This window comes from Pituophis catenifer, unplaced genomic scaffold (genome assembly GCF_029215685.1).
Source record: "Pituophis catenifer annectens isolate HBS135680 unplaced genomic scaffold, rPitCat1.0.hap2 SCAF_1, whole genome shotgun sequence".
Classification (NCBI taxonomy): domain Eukaryota; kingdom Metazoa; phylum Chordata; class Lepidosauria; order Squamata; family Colubridae; genus Pituophis; species Pituophis catenifer.
The window spans coordinates 154,547,340-154,566,131 of NW_027256881.1; positions in this window are offsets into that span (position 1 = coordinate 154,547,340).

Genomic DNA, 18,792 nt, shown 5'->3' on the forward strand with positions numbered 1-18,792 from the left:
TTTAAGCAGGCTGAAAAATATGTTTCCAGTCAATCTTGCTCTTCAGAGATACATTATACACCATTGGGTAGCGCAGAGTCATAAACCATCATCTTTCCTGATTGCAAGATGCAGACGGTTATTATACCAATAACTGCCCACAGCTATAGAATTTAGCAGGGAAAAAAAAGACAATTATTTCCAGTATTTCACAGAGCCCTACTCTAACAAATTATATGAAGATTAACTAATGGCAGCTGCAGCCACTGGATAGTTAGTCAAATTGGCCATGACGTGTCTGCCTAATGCTCTGTCTATTCTTAGAGAAGGTTCTTTGCCAGCCTTTGGTACAAGGTACTTTTTTTTCTTTTCTAAAACCAGACTGGATGTTAAGTCTTTCTCTTGCCTAAAACAGAATGGTTGCCTAAATCTACCATTAACATCCCAGACATTTCCAAACATTTGGAAGTAAATCTAATATATTCCTGCCTTTTTGCTAAGAAAGAAAATCCAGTGTGCATAATCATGTGAAGGAAATATCTTTCCCAGTCTAAAATATCATGATGGATTAAGAACTCCAAATGGTTTAGTCTCCTTTCAGGGGGAGCGGGCCATCCATCAGCCTAGAAGGAAGGGCTCTATCATCCCTTGAACTGTGGAAGTCTTCAATGCTTCAATTTCATTGATGGGCATAAAGATTTGGTGCCATCATTTCTTAAAAGAAAGGGGGGAAAGGCTCTTGAGCACTAGGAAAAGGGCGACACTTACCGTTAACAGAATAACAGAGTTGGAAGGGACCTTGGAGGTCTTCTAGTCCAACCCCTTGTTTAAGCAGGAGACCTATACCATTTCTTAGCCATACATGGCTTAGGCCCAGGATACTTGTTGGGCCATCTGCAGCCAGCAACGGCTTCCCATCGCCTGGTGCGTTCTCACAGGGAGGGCCTTCTCTGGGTGCCGTCAGCTAGACAATGTCAGCTGGTGGCCCCCAAGGGTAGAGCTTTCTCTGTGGGCACGCCCACTCTTTGGAATCAACTCCCCCTGGAGCTTCGGTTGGCTCCTGACCTTCACACCTTCCGCCGTGAATTAAAAACATGGCTGTTCACATCGCCCAGCCTGGACTGAGGGGTTTTTTGATTATTTTAATGGATTTTAATATATGTTTAAACTATATATTTATACATTTATATATTTTATGTATGTATACTTATGCATTTTATGTCTTTTATTGGCTTTGCTTTTACTTGTTGTGAGCCGCCCTGAGTCCTATGGAGATAGGGCGGCATATAAATTATATTAAATAAATAAATAAATAAATTTCAGACAAATACTGTAATTGTCTAATCTCTTCTTTAAAAAAACCCCAGTGTTGTAGCACCCACAACTTCTTCAAGCAATTCGTTCCATTGATTAATCGTTCTCACTGTCAGGAAATTTATCCTTAGTTCTAGGTTGCTCCTCTTCGTGGTTCTACTTTTTTTTTTTTTTCAAAAAAGTATCCTTTGTTCTACTTTTTTAAAAGTATCCTGCTTTGAGAAGGAGGAACAGCTTATCCATGCCAATTCTGTTCAGTTCTCAAGTAATGTGCCAGGAACCAGAGCATGCTCCGAGCTACTTGGAACTCCTTAGAAGATTGATGGTATATTTAAAATACAGAAATATATCTTCATGTTTCAAGCAGGTTTATCAGATTCCAAAAAAGAGGAATCTTCACCAATACAAATAAAAAAAAAAAATTGGGGTTTGCTTATAGTTACTCTGAGCTTGACAGATTCAATTCCACCATCTTTTAAAACCAAGAAAGGTGATCAGGTTGAAAACACCATTCAACAGAGCAAGGGTGGGTTTCTACCGGTTTACCCCAGTTCGGGAGAATCAGTAACGGCGGCGGCAAGAAGCTCCTCTCACCCGCCCAGATGTCATCAAAAACACTCTGCATGTGCGCAGAAGCTTCTGTGCGTGCACAGAAGTGCCGTGCGCTCATGAAGTAGCGCATGCACCCGTGAGCTACCAATAGCGAACCGGTAGCGCCAGGATTTGAACCCCATCTCTGCAACAGAGACGAAACAGGGAATGGAGAATATGACGAGTGGCTTAGGGTTCTCAGCCTTTCATTCTTCCGAGATTGGTAAAATGAGAACCAAGATTGTTGGAAGCAATATGCTGACTCTGTAAACTGCTTAGAGAGGGCTATAAAAGCATTGTGAAACTGTATTTAAGTCTAAGTGCTGTTGCTATTGCTATGCATAATGCTATTGAAGAAAAAGCAGGTTCTGGAACTACATAATGTGTTGCTTGCCATTGCTACAAAATCTGGGGATCTGCAAGAATGGGTGAATTTATTTTTAAATGTAGGATGACAGTCTTATGTTCTCTGCAAAGGACAATGAAGAGGAACCTGATCAGGCCTTTCCATTCCCAAACAAAATCCCAGCTTCTGACTATTTGCCTAATTATCTCTCCTCGTTATCTGTCATTTCTTGAATATCTCATTCAGATACCAGGTATTTCTGATATTATTCATGTAGCTAAAAATAGCATATTTTCATGTAAATGGATTTTATTACATGAAGTGGAGGGGGGAGAGAGCAAGACCCTTCCTTTGACCAACAGGAGCCCATCTGCACCAAGAGGGGTCTGAAACCTCACATGCTACCTTCTCAAAGAAGATGTTTCCCCATGACCTCCCAGCAAAAGTTCTGCATCCCTCCCTAGGAATTTGTTCTTTGTGGCTTTTACCCTGGGCCTTGAGGCATGATAATTTCCCCCTATTGTTTCAGGGTGAGTGATTTCCCAGCCCTCACAAACAAAGCTTTTTCTTCTTCTTTTTCTTTTGCACAAGTCTCAGGGCAGAAGAATCTGGTGTTTGCCTCTTGCCATCCTAGGTTGCAGTATCCAAATAGGACTGTCAAAAGAAATGAGATTTTCCTTGACTAGTTCTATAATTCTTACAAGAAAAGTAAGCCGCTGGACCTATTTTCTTAGCTGCAAATATTCAGTTCATGGAGTTTTAGAGAGGAATATGGACAGTCCATATGTCTTGCCTTTGTTTCCTCTCACTTGCAATGTTAATGTCCAGCATCTATGTTTGACTCCACACTCAATGGTGGTTAATAGGTTATAAGAATGCCATCTGCAAGCAAACCCCAATCCTCTTTTTTTTTCCCCTCTCATTTCCAGAGCCCCTCTACTTACTAAATTTGGTGATGTGATTGACTGCCATTTTGAAGAAAGAATCATATGACACTTGTAGCACAGGCTCCTTTAAAAAAACGTAATGAAAAGCACTTCTCCAAAAATCAGGTAAAAAAAATATCACAAGACTGCATGTTTGCCAAAATACCCCACTCTTAATAAGCTTCATAGTAACTGAATTGAGTGCCCTGGATGGAAAGACAAAAGACACCAATTCTATACCATAAAATGAAGAATCTGAAAGAGGTTGTGTAAAAGATTACATTCATTGGTTGTGGGTGCTCTCTGACTGCGTAGTGCTCCTGGGCTATCAGTAATTGTGAGTGTGAGTGTGCTAAGCAAACTTCCTTTGGTTGTCAAGCACCATCTTTTCTCAGTCAAACTGATTTGGTAAAAGTTTATCCAAGCCTGGCTTGATATCTCTTTACGTTATAGCATGTATTCCTTATGAAGCTGCCAGTTTAAAGGAGTAGTGCGTGTTACAGTCCTCTTAAGCTTTGAATGGCTAAAGTGTCAACTGTTTTGCTACAAATATGTGCAATGATTATGTTCTGCAGGAGAGACATTTTTGAGAATACCATTATCCATTATCAGAAATTCAGGAAATAAATTCCTTCTTTTTTTTTTTAAAGAAACTTTATTAAGTTTAAAGGAAATAAATTCCTTCTATCTTTCCCTAATGATGGAAGGCTCTCTTTACAGTTACAACTGGCCCCTGCTTTCTTAATTTTATAGGAAATAAAGACCCACCTTTTTTATTTGACCTTCTAGAGGATAAAAGATAAGAAATGGAAAGATGCTTATAGTTCACCAAGCAAAACCCTCATGCTTGATACAGCAGAGGTGGGTTTCAGCAGGTTCTGACCAGTTCTGGAGAACTGGTAGCGGAAATTTTGAGTAGTTTGCAGAACCGGTAAATACCACCTCTGGCTGGCCCCATCCCCATCTATTCTCTGCCTCCCTAGGAAATGGGAATTTTGCAGTATCCTTCCCCTGGAGTGGGGAGGGAATGGAGATTTTGCAGTATCCTTCCCCTGGAGTGGGGAGGGAATGGAGATTTTACAGTATCCTTCCCCTGCCACACCCACCAAGCCATGCCATACCCACCAAATTACACCCACAGATCCGGTAGTAAAAATTTTTGAAACTGAGATACAGGGATCTACTGAACTATTCCCATATATCCATATAGACACCATTTAAAAACCTGTATTGAGAGGGAGTCCACCAGACCAATTAGTTCATCACCCTTACAAGCAAGAATTTCCTTCTAATATTCACCCTGATTCTCCTTTCATTACAACCCGATGCTTGTCATGATCTCAATTACAACAGAGCTCAGTTCTATATCCTTTATCCATGCTAGACTTCAAGATACATGTAGACTGCTATCATATTCCCCCTTAGATTTCTTTTTTTGCAAAGACAAGAACTTTTATACTGTCTACATCTGAACCAGGGGTGGGTTCTACTTACCTTTACTACCGGTTTGCAACAGGACCACGCGCACATGCATATGCACAAAAGCTTCTGCGCATGCTGACGTTGTGGCAGGTGGGTGGAGCCTCCCGCCGGTTTTACTACCGGTTCTATAGAACCGGACTAAACTGGGAGCAACTCATCACTGATCTGAACATATGTTCTCCAGAACAATCTAGATCATATTTTAGACTTCTATTTTCAGCTTGTTGTGTCGTACATAAGCCACTGCAGAGCAGCAACAAGCTTCTTTTCTTCTCCGAGGTCATCTCTAAAACCTACTCAGAAGTTATCTACTCACTTTTTAAAACCTACTTAATTTGCACATGGGACTGCAGGATAGAGGAAACCTGTTTTACCAGTGGATGCTATGCTGCTGGTGGATAGATTCACGCATTCTGAGTTCAGTTTGCTTCTTCCTAAGCCAGATTTAATGAGCCCAGCAACCATTAAGTTTAGCAGTGCTACAAGAATACACTGTTCTTTTTTGTGTAGAGTGTAACACTCTAATGTGTTACATAATTAGTCAAATTATGTGTCTGAAGACGTATTAGCCCCAACAATTCATTCAGGCAAGTGGGCCCCTTCTCTGTGTACAATAACACATTTCCAAAGTTCTTACAACAGCACCATCTCATTTTCTACTCTTTTGAGCTTTGAAATTCATGCGCTAATGAACTGATACCTTTCTTTGGTGGTTGTGGTACAATGTAACAATATTAATTCCATGTGACGCAATCTAGCATTGACTTTAAAAAGACAGTAAAGTGTAATACACGTATACTCACCACGTCCCTATTCTTTTTCATTTATGAAGGCACTAGGGACATGGTGAGTGTAAGTATATTCCAATTAATATACTTAATTGTAAGTATTAATCATAAACATTATGATATAACTTTAAGTTTAAAATGAAAATTCCAGTCAAAATCCTACCCATGTTTATGAAGATGAACCAAGTGAGTTACAGTATTGCTGAGTAAATTACACATAGAATGGAGTTTCTTTTTTATTTTAAATGTATTACACATCTTCTCAGTGCACACAAGATATGCCAGTTGACAGCCATTTTTTTGGGAATAACAAAAAATGTCTTCTGTCTCTGTTTGCTGTCATCAAGTGATCAACTAGATTTCTGAAGCCCAAATCTGGAGGCCTTAATTTCATGGAACCAAATTTCAAAGTAGGCTTATGTTATTGCATAGCTCAAGGGAGGGATTCTTATCAGTGAACATTTCTCTTTTATCACATGCATTACACTCTTTATTGATGTTTGTAGTAGCGGTTCTCCTTGATTTCTGAGAAATGTTCATTGCCTATAGGCTGTAAAGGAGATAAACATCTTACAACCCTCTTTTTAATTACTCAAAGACACCAAACATTGGAAAAATCCCCAAGTCACTTCCGATTTTCTTGGAGCTGCTTTCATAGCTAAGCATGTAAACTCTGGGGGAAATGAGTCACAGCACAACTGGAGTTGGAATGATGCATTTTGGCTCTTTCAATGCTCTTGGAATGCTCTATAAGAGAAAGAAAGGTAATTTCAATCCCTTTATTTTAATCCTGATCCTAAGAAGTGCATATATCCATGTTCATTTCTAAGGATGAACTGTTCTGCGCCCAGCTACGGACCCCAAAGAACGCAGTGCATACAAAGTCCATATAAACCTTAGTTTACTAATTAAAGACTACTAATGAGTTTTCTTAGTAGTTGTTCGAACACAAGTACAGTTTAAATCAGTCTTTTCTGAACAAGGGCTGTTAATTTAACTTCATTAACAGTCGACAAGAATCCAAAGAATAATAACTCAATTCTGAGGTACAGTATTTCAGATAACCGTAATCTTACTATGGTTGGCAGAATGACCAGAAGCAATTTGCAGGAAAACTGACAAGAGAGAAACAAGAGCCGAATCAAACGTTTCTGGAATCAAGACACGAAGGAATATGAACGAAGTTGTTTCCTACAAATTGCATCAGTCATCGTCCTTCCTTAAATAGGCTAGGGGAGTGGCCAATTAGCCCCAAGCCTTACTCTTGAGGAGACCTCCTCCTCAGGAGCCACTCCTGCCTTTTAAAAGCTCTGCGCGCTCGTGCATCGAGAAAAGGCTCCTCCTCTTCTTCCTCTTCATTTATGGGAGCTTCTGAAGGTTCTGAAGGCCCTGGCTGAGTCTCCGCCTCTGACACCACATCCTCATTGTCTGACTTGAGCGTCAACTGCACAGGCTGCTGGCGCAGCACCACACCAGCCTCCTCACTGTCAGAATCAGCTACTAACTGCCCAGGCCGCTGACAGGCCACAACATGAACATAGTGACGGATGGATGGATGGAGTATGTATGTATGTAAGGATGGATGGATGGCTGAATGGATGGATGGATAGATAGATAGATAGATAGATAGATAGATAGATAGATAGATGAGAGATAGGAGAGAGAGAGAGAGAGAGAGATAAGAGACAGACAGACAGATGATAGTGTTTTGGAGTGGGGATCGGAGATAATATATTACTGTGGTCCCAAGCAAAGTGGTTTCTGGAAGACCCTTCGCTTCTTATAGAAGAGGCCTTTTGGTAGAAAGTCATCTGAATAAAGAAAATGGGGATTGGCATTTTTGTTTCCTATCAGGCCATGAGATAGTAAGAAAAACTAAAATGGTGGTTCTTATGCTTAGTAGTGATGTCTGGCCTGGAACCTCATTATTTGCTGATTGTTTTAATCAAAGCTGGGCTGCTGAGTCCAGGAGATTGATTTTACTATCTTTGACAGTTGCCACAAAGATGCTTTTTCAAGAGTCAACTGAACTTTCTTAGTTTTTTCCTTGGATACATTTCACTTCTCATCCAAGAAGATTCTTCAGTTCTGACATTTTTCAAGGAAAAAAACAAAGAAAGTCCAGTTGCCTTTTGAAAAAGCACTTTTGGGAGAACCATGACCTGGATGACTGAGAATCTCTATAGACACCTTGACTGTTGCCAATTTTTCTCATAAGTCTGGTGCACATGAACGCCCAAAGCAAGCAGAGGTTTCCACCAAATAAAGAAACATGCATCATAACATTGCATGCAAGTGGTGCCCATTATGTACTTGCGATGTCACAACTCCAATACAAAATGGGCAGAGTTTGTATCACCAATTGCATTTTGGCATTTGCCTCCTTCCCCTCACTCGAGGATGCCTATATTGGTGCACAAATCCATTTCTTTGCATCTATATTTAAAAATATTCTGACTGTGATGATGATGATGTTCATCCATTGTGTTCGAAGAGGACCTTGATATCTAACTGTACAGGCATTCTGACTGTAAAATAGGATCAAAGGCTAATGTTGTGACCCAGGCCAAGTAAGGAATAGTAAAATCAATCAGTGAAAAAACAAACAAACTTTATTCGAACAGCTGAGAATAACTTCATTCCCAGCGTTGTTCAACTAAATTAAAGCAAATTCCTCCCAATATAAATTCCTTAGTCCTATCGCAAACCTTAGTCCAATTAGGCAACTGCCAAAGGCCTTTCTTGGCAAACATTCAGAAGTCACAGATACAAAAATAAATACAAGACATAGATGAAGAAGAAGACGAAATTACCAACGTTGTTTTCCAGCAAAGCCCAAACACCATTGCTGGTCTGTTTTAAGCCTTATGGGAGAGGCCAATCATCTTGGTCCTACTCCCGAGTTGTCCTCTTTGCTTGAACTGCTCTTGCCTTCTGGCAGCTCTTCTCATGCGTGTATTAGGAACAGGCTCCTCCTGTTCCTCTGCCTCACTCCTATCAGTCTCTGGAGGCTCTGGAGTCTGTACCTCACTCCCCGATGGCCCTGGCCCCATCTCTGCCTCTGATGCAGAGCCCTCATCCGGACCTTCCCCAGCCTCCAGGACTGGCCCATGTTCTTTCTCAGCCTCATCGCTGTCCAACTCCACTGCCAGCTCTGCAGGCTGCTGGCAGACCACAACAGCCAATATATTTGGTAGGGTTGATGATTTAAATTTAAATAAAGTTAAGCATTTGATAAAGTAAAGCATTAGTAAAGTAGGCCATAACCTACTACTAGATAAAGTAGAAAAATGTGGGTTAGACAGCATCACCACCAGATGAATTCGTAACTGGCTGACCAACGGCACTCAATGTGTAGTCCTCAATGGAACTGCATCTACATGGAGGGAAGTATGCAATGGAGTACCCCAGGGCTCTGTTTTAGGCCCAGTGCTCTTCAATATCTTCATCAATGACTTGGACGAGGGGATAGATGGGGAACTCATCAAATTTGCAGATGACACCAAGCTGGCAGGAATAGCTAACACTCCAGAAGATAAGCTCAAGATACAGAAGGATCTTGACAGACTTGAACATTGGGTGCTATCTAACAAAATGAAATTCAACAGTGAAAAAAGTAAGGTTCTACATTTAGGGAAGAAAAACAAAATGCACAGGTACCGTATATGTGGTACCTTGCTCAATAATAATAACTGTGAGAGGAATCTTGGAGTCCTAGTGGACAACCATTTAGATATGAGCCAGCAGTATGCAGCAGCTGCCAAAAAAGCCAACACAATTCTGGGCTGCATAAACAGACAGATAGAAACAAGATCATGTGAAGTGTTAATACCATTTTATAATGCCTTGGTAAGGCCATACTTGGAATACTGCATTCAGTTTTGGTCACCACGATGTAAAAAAGATGTGTAGATTCTAGAAAGAGTGCAGAGAAGAGCAAAAAAGATGATTAGGGGACTGGAGGTTAAAACATATGAAGAACGGTTGCAGGAACTGGGTATGTCTAGTTTAATGAAGAGAAGAACTAGGGGAGACATGATAGTGTTCCAATATCTCAGTAGCTGCCACAAAGAAGAGGGAGTCAAACTATTCTTCAAAGCACCTGAGGGTAGAAAAAGAAGCATGGGTGGAAACTAATCAAGGAGAGAAGCAACTTAGAATTAAGGAGAAATTTCCTGACAGTTAAAACAATTAATAAGTGGAACAACTTGGCTGCAGAAGTTGTGAATGCTCCAACACTGGAAATTTTTAAGAAGATGTTGGATAACCATTTGTCTGAAGTGGTGTAGGGTTTCCTGCCTGAGCAGGGGGTGGGACTAGAAGACCTCCAAAGTCCCTTCCAACTCTGTTATTCTATTTCTATTTCTAATTACTTAATCACCAGCAGCACCCAAACAAGGTATACAACTTTGACACAAATCAGAGAAAGCAAATTTCTTTTATCATGGGAATTCAAAGGAGCATGTCCCACTTCACATACAAACACACATAGAGGGGGGGGACATGTTAAAGGAATCACAAAGCACATGTATGTAAATTAATATAAGAAATACAAGGTCATAATTTTAATATTTACTCAGGTCTTGATAACAAAAGAAGCAGTTTAATTCTAGACCTGGAGTACAACTTCACTAGAAAAGGACCTCAGATCTGGGTGTTTCCAGGTGAGTTAATATTCTGTATAAATATTTCCAGAATTTATCATCATTAGCCCTAATGATGGATACCAGTATAAGAAACAGATTGACACACTGCTGCATGATTTTGGTGGCAACTAGTAAAACCAGAAAACTTTCCCCTATGACAATTCTAATCTGCTTATTTTATTAAAACGTTAATAAGCAACTTGTTTATGGAACATAAACCTACATGGGAGATCTCTATATTGTGGTCAAAAGCTGTATATTACTAAGACTGAATTTGGGGAGTGAAAATATAAGCTAGAAATCAAATGTACCATTTGATACAGTGAATGTAATTAACCATTGAAATAAACTTCCCATAGAAAGGGCTTAATTCTATGTTAATTTCCCCTCTTTTACAAGGTATTTAAGAGATAGGGAAGACTTTGGATGAAAGAGATCATGCTGGATTCACAATTTGGGTCATTTCAAATCTCTTCTGCCATTGTGTTGATTAGAATCATCCTCAATATCAATTCTAAGCAGCCCAATGGGGGGGAAAAACCAACATAGACCACACTACTCTTTGTTCAATAAATGCTGGAATTAATATATCTTTTCAAGACTTTAAATGATTAATTTCTCACCCTGAACCAAAGAAGCCAAACTGATGTTCTCCAGTATTACAGATGGAAAATATCAAGTGAAACAAGATGGATTAGCACAGGCAGCTCTCAGTTGAAAAAGGAAAATGTAGAGAAGCAAATCTGGTTTAAAGGCCTTTTGAGCTGGATAGCACTTTAGGTTTTTTCTATGTGTGACATAATCTTGTCCAGAGTCATTGTGTGTGAGTTGCATGGCTACATAGATTTGTTTAATATATAAATAATAGATAAAAATAATCTGATTTCAAAAGTGGTGTCCTGGAAGTATAGGTAGTCTTTGACTTGCAACCACAATTGAGTACAAAACTTTTGTTGTTTAGTAAGACGTTTGTTAAGTGAGCTTTGCCCCATTTCATAATCATTCTTGCCACAGTTGTTAAGTGAATTGCTGCAGATAATAAGTTACTAACCCGATTGCTAGATGAATCTGGTTTCCCCATTGACTTTGCTTGTTAGAAGGTCACAAAAAGTGATCACATGACCCTGGGACACTGCAATGGTCATAAATATGAACCAGTTGCCAAGCATCTGAATTTGGATCACATGATCATGGGGATGCTGCAAAGGTTGCAACTCTGAAAAATGGTCATAAGTCACTTTTTTCAGTACCGTTGTAACTTTGAATAGTCACTAAATGAACTGTTATAAGTCAAGGATTACCTGTGCCAGCTTGCAGACACAAACCTGTTCCTCACTTTTCATATATAGCCAATCTAATAATGCACAATTGTCTTTGCGGCCTTAGTAACTGGTTCATCCCTGAGCCTTCAGACATACATAAAAACGGATTCAGAGTCACAATTTTGACTTTTTAAACCCACCCACCCCGGGTTTACCACATCTTCGTGTTGATCCTACTGATCTAAAAGCGAGTCTGAGTGAATAAATTAACATCAAAGTTTGGTGATTGTTTCAACTATTACATAAAATATAGTCCCATAACATGTGATGTGTCAATGGGAAAAGTTATACTTCCCTCTACCCTACACAGTTCAATCATTTCAGTTCAAGGGATAACTGGAGCCACTTGTATGAATACTATAATCAACATCAGGGTTGGATCATCACTGCCCTACTTAAATTAGCCCCCCCCCTTTTAGCACAATGAAGTTCTCACCACATAGATGCTAGATGAACATCATGTCTTACTCAGAGTAAAAATGTCGAAGACATCTGTAAAATAACCTCCAGATGCTAAAAGTCTAATAAAAGATTACAAGCCTACCTTTAAAGCTTTCAGTCTCCACCTATACACTGTCAGAGAGTTTCAAAATAAGACTTAAGACAATTGTGAATTTTCCCAAGAGAGGCTATCCTGTCAAAATCATTCCAGGGAAACAGAAGAAAATGATCGAGGAAGACACAAAGAATCCCAGAACAATGTCAAGGGATATGCAGGCCTCTTTCACTTTAGCCAAGGTCAATGTTCACAATACCACCTTCAGAAAAGCACCAGGTAAAAAATGGAATTCTTGGAAGAGTAAGGCTGAAGCCTTTGGTTACTTAAGAGAACATGGCACTCACCTCAAGTCTACCAAAAAGTACCTAGATGACCCTCCAGATCTCTGGAGGAATATTCTACTGACAGAGGAATCAAAAGTGGAATTAAGTGTACATGGTATTGTTACATCTGGCAGAAACCAATCAAGTCTCTCTACTTCAGACACCCACCAGCAAAATGAAGCCTTGACAAATAGTTACATTCCTCCTGTTGAAATAATAGTATAAAAAAATGAATAATTAGCTCAAAGTATAAAATCATAGCAATACTATTAAAATGTTAAGTTTAAGATTTAAAATTTGTAAACCTATGGAGTCAGAATAATAAATAAACTAACCTGAAATTTAAAATCATGTCACCAAAATTTATGCATAAACCATTAATATTAATATTGTGCTCATAGGAATTATAATGGTGTAGTATATAGAGTTTAAAAACGTATATAGGAGAGTGATTATAACTTAAAAGTCTAAAGAGTTAAATAGATCAATTGGAACAATGCATTTGGTTGATAATAATAATAACAACTCAGCATGGAATTTACAATTAGTAGTGGAGTGAAAAACAATATCTAAGTACTTGAATAGCTTGACTTATTCTGTTAATGACATGTTGCTTAAGGTGTTTAGCAAGCATCATAATCTTAGGTTTGGAGGAACTGTCTTTGTACATTTCTTCTTGACAATACTCAGCAATAAAATAAGCATCTTATTAAATAAGCCTATTTATTAAATTTATATGCCATCCATCTCACAATCCAAAGTATGAAGAGTGTAAACCAAACACACCATTCATAAAAAGGTCATATCAACTGCTGTCTGAGGGCCTCAACAACTTGCCATCATTGATAATAGCATGAGTTGTGCTTTGTATCAGGAGAATATCAAACCATCTGTTGAACAGCTGTAGCACAAGGGGGTCATGAAGCAAGACCTTGATCCCAAATGCACACGCAGGTTTACAAGAGAATGGATGAAGAGAAATAAATCTATGTTTTGGAATTGCCAAACCAAATTCCAGAACTAAATCCTATAAACATATCGTGATCAGATCTGCAATGAAGATTTCTTGCTAGAAACCTTTCAACTGTTATGGAGTTGAAGCAGTTTGCCCTGGAGGAATGGGGCAAAATGGTTAGGAAAGGATGAGAGACATTGATTACTTATTGCAGGCAACATCTGTTTGCAGTGATTGCAACTAAAAATGTTAAATCAATTGCTTAATCTAATGAGAGTTATTACTCTTCCACATTGGCACAAAGTGTGGTAGATGACTTTGTTTATAGAATAAATGAAACAGGCACCAAATGTTGATCTTGTTTGATCACTCGGGTTCCCTTTATGAAGAACACTCTTGAAGCTTTAAATTGCAAAGATATGCAAAAATTTAGAAAATCCAGCAGGGATTATTTTTCCCACACACAGATTTTACTTACTTACTTACTTACTTACTTACTTACTTACTTACCTACCTACCTACCTACCTACCTACCTACCTACCTACCTACCTATCTACTTAGGGCTCATCCACACTGTTCCATTTTTATTGCCAAATTCCTCCACCTGCTCGAGCAGGAGACCTTATACCATTTTTAATAAATTGTTATCCAATCTCTTCTAGAAAATCTCCAATGATGGAGCACTCACAATTTCTAGAGGAAGCCATTCCACTGATTAATTGTTTTCATTGTAAGGACATTTTTCTTTAGTTCTATGTTGGATCTCTCTTTAACTATCTTCCATCCATTATTTCATGTCCTGTCCTCAGGTGCTGTGAAAAATAGGTTGGCCCTCTCTTCTCTGTGACAGCTCCTCAAATATTGAAAGACTGCTATTACATCAACTCTAGTCCTCCTCTTTCTCAATGTAGACGTACTTAATTCCTGTAACCTTTCATTGCATAGTTTTGTCTCCAGTCCCCTAATCACCAGTGTTGTTTTTTTTTTTAATTTGATTTATATGCCGCCCTTCTCCGGAGACTCAGGGCGGCTTACAATGCGTTAAGCAATAGCCTTCATACTTTTGTATATTTTTACAAAGTTAGCTTATTGCCCCCACAAACTGGGTCCTCAATTTACCTACCTTAGAAAGGATGGAAGGCTGAGTCAACCTTGAGCCTGGTGAGATTTGAATTTACAGTAATTGCAGACAGCTGGTGTTAATCACAATGCTATCAGTCTGCTGAGCTATCCAGGCTCAGTGAGCCACCAGTATTGCTCTTCTCTGCATCCTTTCTATAGTCTCAACAGCTTTTATATATTGTGATGACCAGAACTGGTCCAAGTGTGGTCTCAACAGTGCAGTATAAAGTGGTACTGTCACTTCATGTGATGTTGACAGTATCCTTCTGTTGGTGCATCCTAGAACTGCATTGGCTTTTTTGGCATTAGTTGCAGCACACTGCTGGCTCATATTTAAGTGTTGGTCCACTAGGACACTTACATCTCCCTCACAGTCATTTGGTCAGCACTCCAAAGCTTGACTTATGAACAGCTTCTGCATTAACAAATCCATGCCATGCAGACAGGAAAAAATAAATTGTTGCCTATTCTCTCGTTTCCCTATTTTCTAAAGTGTACAAACATTTTATAAAAACTTGGAGCTGTGGGTGTGAGGGGACAGCTGATTTCATCAAGACATTGTTTTCCCTTTATGTACTTTCCAATTGGAAATTGCTATGATGGCAGCTTGGCAACCAGTCTTTTTTCCAAAGTAGTTTTAATTTTTTTAAAAAGAAGAAGATACGAAATATCTTTTGGCCACCTCCTGCCAGTATGCATTGTTGGTTTGTATCTTTTTTTGCCTTTTGCTTTTCTAGGATAGATTTAAATCTCAATCCTGAGGATTCATAGGCATAAGGCTATCAATGGCTCTTATCTCCTAAGGTTTAGAGCATTGTTTTGTTTCAAGAATGGAGAGAGAGCAAGCTGAAAAGAAGCCTCCTCTCCAAATGAGAATTGCTTTGATACTTAAGATTAGGAACCAGGAAAGTGTCTGCCCAAATGTGTACTGCTTTTAAGAAGCAAGCCTGTAACCAAGATGGGGGAGGATGACAAACATTGGATGGGGACGGACCTCAATCATTTTCTCAAATCTGAACTTTCCTAACTTTATTTAACTAGGCAGAATTTTGCCAGTATTTCATTTTTTGTGCTGCAATTGCTGGCTCTTTTCTATGAACCTGATATGCCAAAGTGGTTCATGTCAGACTATGAATATTTATAGACTGGAATCAGTGGTGGGATTCAAATAATTTAACAACCGGTTCTCTGCCCTAATGACCAGCTGGGTCAGTATGGCTTGGTGGTCATGTGATTGTGTGGGCATGGCCAACTCAACGTTACTCACATCGATGGCGATTCACCTTAGCTGTTACAATGTAATAAGGGTTAACCAGAGAGGCAGTTTCTGTAAGCAGGGCAATAAAGATTAGGCTAGAAACAACACCAGAATGTTTCCTTCCTGCCTTCCTTACAGGATTAGCCCTGTAAAGTGGAAAAAAACAAAATAAAATTTCTTCCAACAACCGGTTCTCCAAACCTCTTAGAAAGTTAACAACTGGTTCTCCCGAATAGGTGCGAACTGGCTGAATCCCATCACTGACTGGAATAGACATGGTAACAATGTCAGCCAATGTATAAGCATAGTAACAAGGTCAGCCAATGGGAGGTGATTGGTGACTGAAATAGTTTTGGAGCTGGGTGTGGCTTAGATTTAGCTTAACTGCCCTGTATAGAAGAAGTGCTCTTTGTCTGTATTAAGCTCTGAGTGCTGTGCTGAAAACTAGTCTGCTTTCTGGAACTGAAACCTATCTCTTCTCTCTACCACATTGAAAGAACCACTCTTGGTATTGTATATAAGTCTCATGTGTTATTATGTATATAAAGAGAAGTTAATGAATCCTGCTGAATCAGTTACCTGTGTGTGCTTTCTGGATTTGATTTCTGCAACAAACTCTGACAGTTCAGCTATCCTGATGACCTCTGAATGAATGGAACTGGGAATTACTTTTTGCTCTCCTTTGCCTGATTGCCCATATCTGCTGGCTCTGTAGCCTGATGTGGCTATCTCAATAAGCAATGGAATTTCTGCTCAATATGCCAGCCTAACTACCTGCCTCCTTCCCCCAGCCTTTCTGTCTTGCTGTGTCCACTTGATGCAGTCTCTCAACTCTGAGAATTTTTGCAGCAACACAAGGCTGCCAGCCAGTCTCAGCAATTCTAGCATTTAGTTTGCAACATGATTACTAAGGAGAGGGGCAAAGTCCTCACAGTGAGCCAGCTTGTCTAAATGCCTAAAAACTATAACCCTCGGATATTCATATTTTCTATATTATGATTTATATACCACACAACCAAACAATGCTCTAAGTGGTTTACAAAACAAGACAAACATTGGAATAGAAACAATGACTTTAAGGGCTCCCAGAAACTAAGCAACAGATCTTTCCTTAGAGAAGATAACCTTATAAAGGTTATATGACCCCAGCTATATGACCCAAGTTTGCCAGTGTGTTATGCCAAATATGCTAACCCAAGAAAGCAGGTGGGAAAGTAAAAAAATTTACTTTTGAACACTCTGAAACTTTTTTTATTTAAAGCTGGGATAAGACAATTGCCTTGTGAGACTACAGCATCTTCCATTTCTCATCCATTCAATCTCTGCCTTAAAAGTGGTATAGGAGGATATTTCAAAAAAAAAAAAAATTACCGCAGTAAAGAAGTTATCTGGGGAAAACTTGGCAGGCTCATGTCCTAAAAGGTTTCCTGTGCCTGCTATTTCCATTCTAATCTGCCACAAATCAAAGCAGCTGCAGCATCTTGATGTTTCCTCATTATAGCATATGGTCAGAATTTTTTTTTTAAATGTCGCTTCCTTTTCTTTTCTTTTTTTAAAATCAAATCTCAAATCTTGAAGCAACCCAAATTGGATCAGATCAGATTGTCTCCAAATCCTGGAGTACAAAATCATATTGAATCATGTCAGCTCCAGCCCCAAATTTCCATTTTGGATTGGTTTGAGAGATAATTTGCATAGATCTACTAATTATAGCCTTGCTCCTCTGAATGCCCCTTCGCACTCCCAGGCAAAATTATAATTGAAACGCAAGGAAATGTTTGAACTATTCTTACCCAGCATTTCATGCTTTACTTTGGGGGGGGGGGAACCCGGTTTGCTATGTCATGTGGAATGCTATTCCTTCTTTAGCTGCATACATTCAACATTTGTATATACTTCTGAAAATTTAAAGAGAGGAAATAAATAAACATCTGTGTTTTATAATGTATTCATTGTGTAAACATTGGCAACTCTGGAATCTATCTATGCTTGCCCTTTGGATTAAATAAACCGAAGCCTTTCACTCTGATGCTTGGTTTGTTGCTAATGTAGAGTATTCTCACAAAACAGCCCAGTCTCATGCAATTCATTGTGCACATTCAGGCTCTGTTGCAAATTTTCAGTTTTGGAAAACATTCTGATTTATCCAGGTGTTTTGAAGAAACCAGAAAATCTCATTTTAAAAATGTTTAATGTTACTAGGATTTATATGAGCGGATGAAAGACTGAGGCCACTGTATGCCCAGAAAGTTTTCTTGGCATAATGTACCATGCCCTCCTTGATTGGTATAAGGGTCATTTAAAAAGAATTGCATTTTGTATTCACTCTTTCAGTTAAAATAACCTTTAGATTTCTTCCAGCTATACCATTTTGTACATTAACCCAGTTTCCCCAAATTTATACACTTCCAAATGGTAGGTTGGCTAGGTCAGGCAGTGACTCACATACACAATAAAGGAAAGAACATTATGACAAAAATTAATATTTTTATTAGGGCATAAGCGGTGACAGATCAAAAGTAAATTCTGATCTCTATGCCAATAAAGTCACAAAACTTTTTGTGATTTTGACTTTCATTTATCAATGCATGCACTACTCCACTGTGATAAGGAGTTTCATGCCCTAGGTGCACTTATTATTTTTATTGTTTATTAACCAAATAGAAAGTGGAAATATTCCTGTTTGACTTTGCTAATATGCTCCAGTTCACACTGGAGCTAGAGTGAGAGAACAAATTGGTTTTTGACTAGTCTGTTGTCATCTTGTCCTATAATTCTGTTTGTACTTCAGGAAAGGGAAATTTTCCTGGAGGCCTTCCAAATATCTGGATTTTAAGTCCTAGAATGTTTAGTTGGGAGCTAATCCATACATTTGGAGGGCTTTTAGCATGGGGAAGCCTGATCTGTGATGATCTAGGACAGGGGTGTCAAACTTGCAGCCTGAGGCCTGGATGCATTACGTGCTGGCCACGCCCACCCTCAGTTTAGCGAAGCGGGGAAAAGTCATGATACGTCACATGACGACAACGTGACGCCACGAGTTTGACACCCCCGATCTACCATAAGTATTCAACAAGTGTCCTAGAAGGCAGGACGGGAAAGTAAAAGGCAACTATATTTGTTGATGTACACCAATATTAAACTTGTACAAAGTGCTTTGCAATCCTTATTTATATTCATAAAGATGCTGCAAAGCAGATTATTAATATATGCATTTTATAGGGGTCTTCCTTCATATGG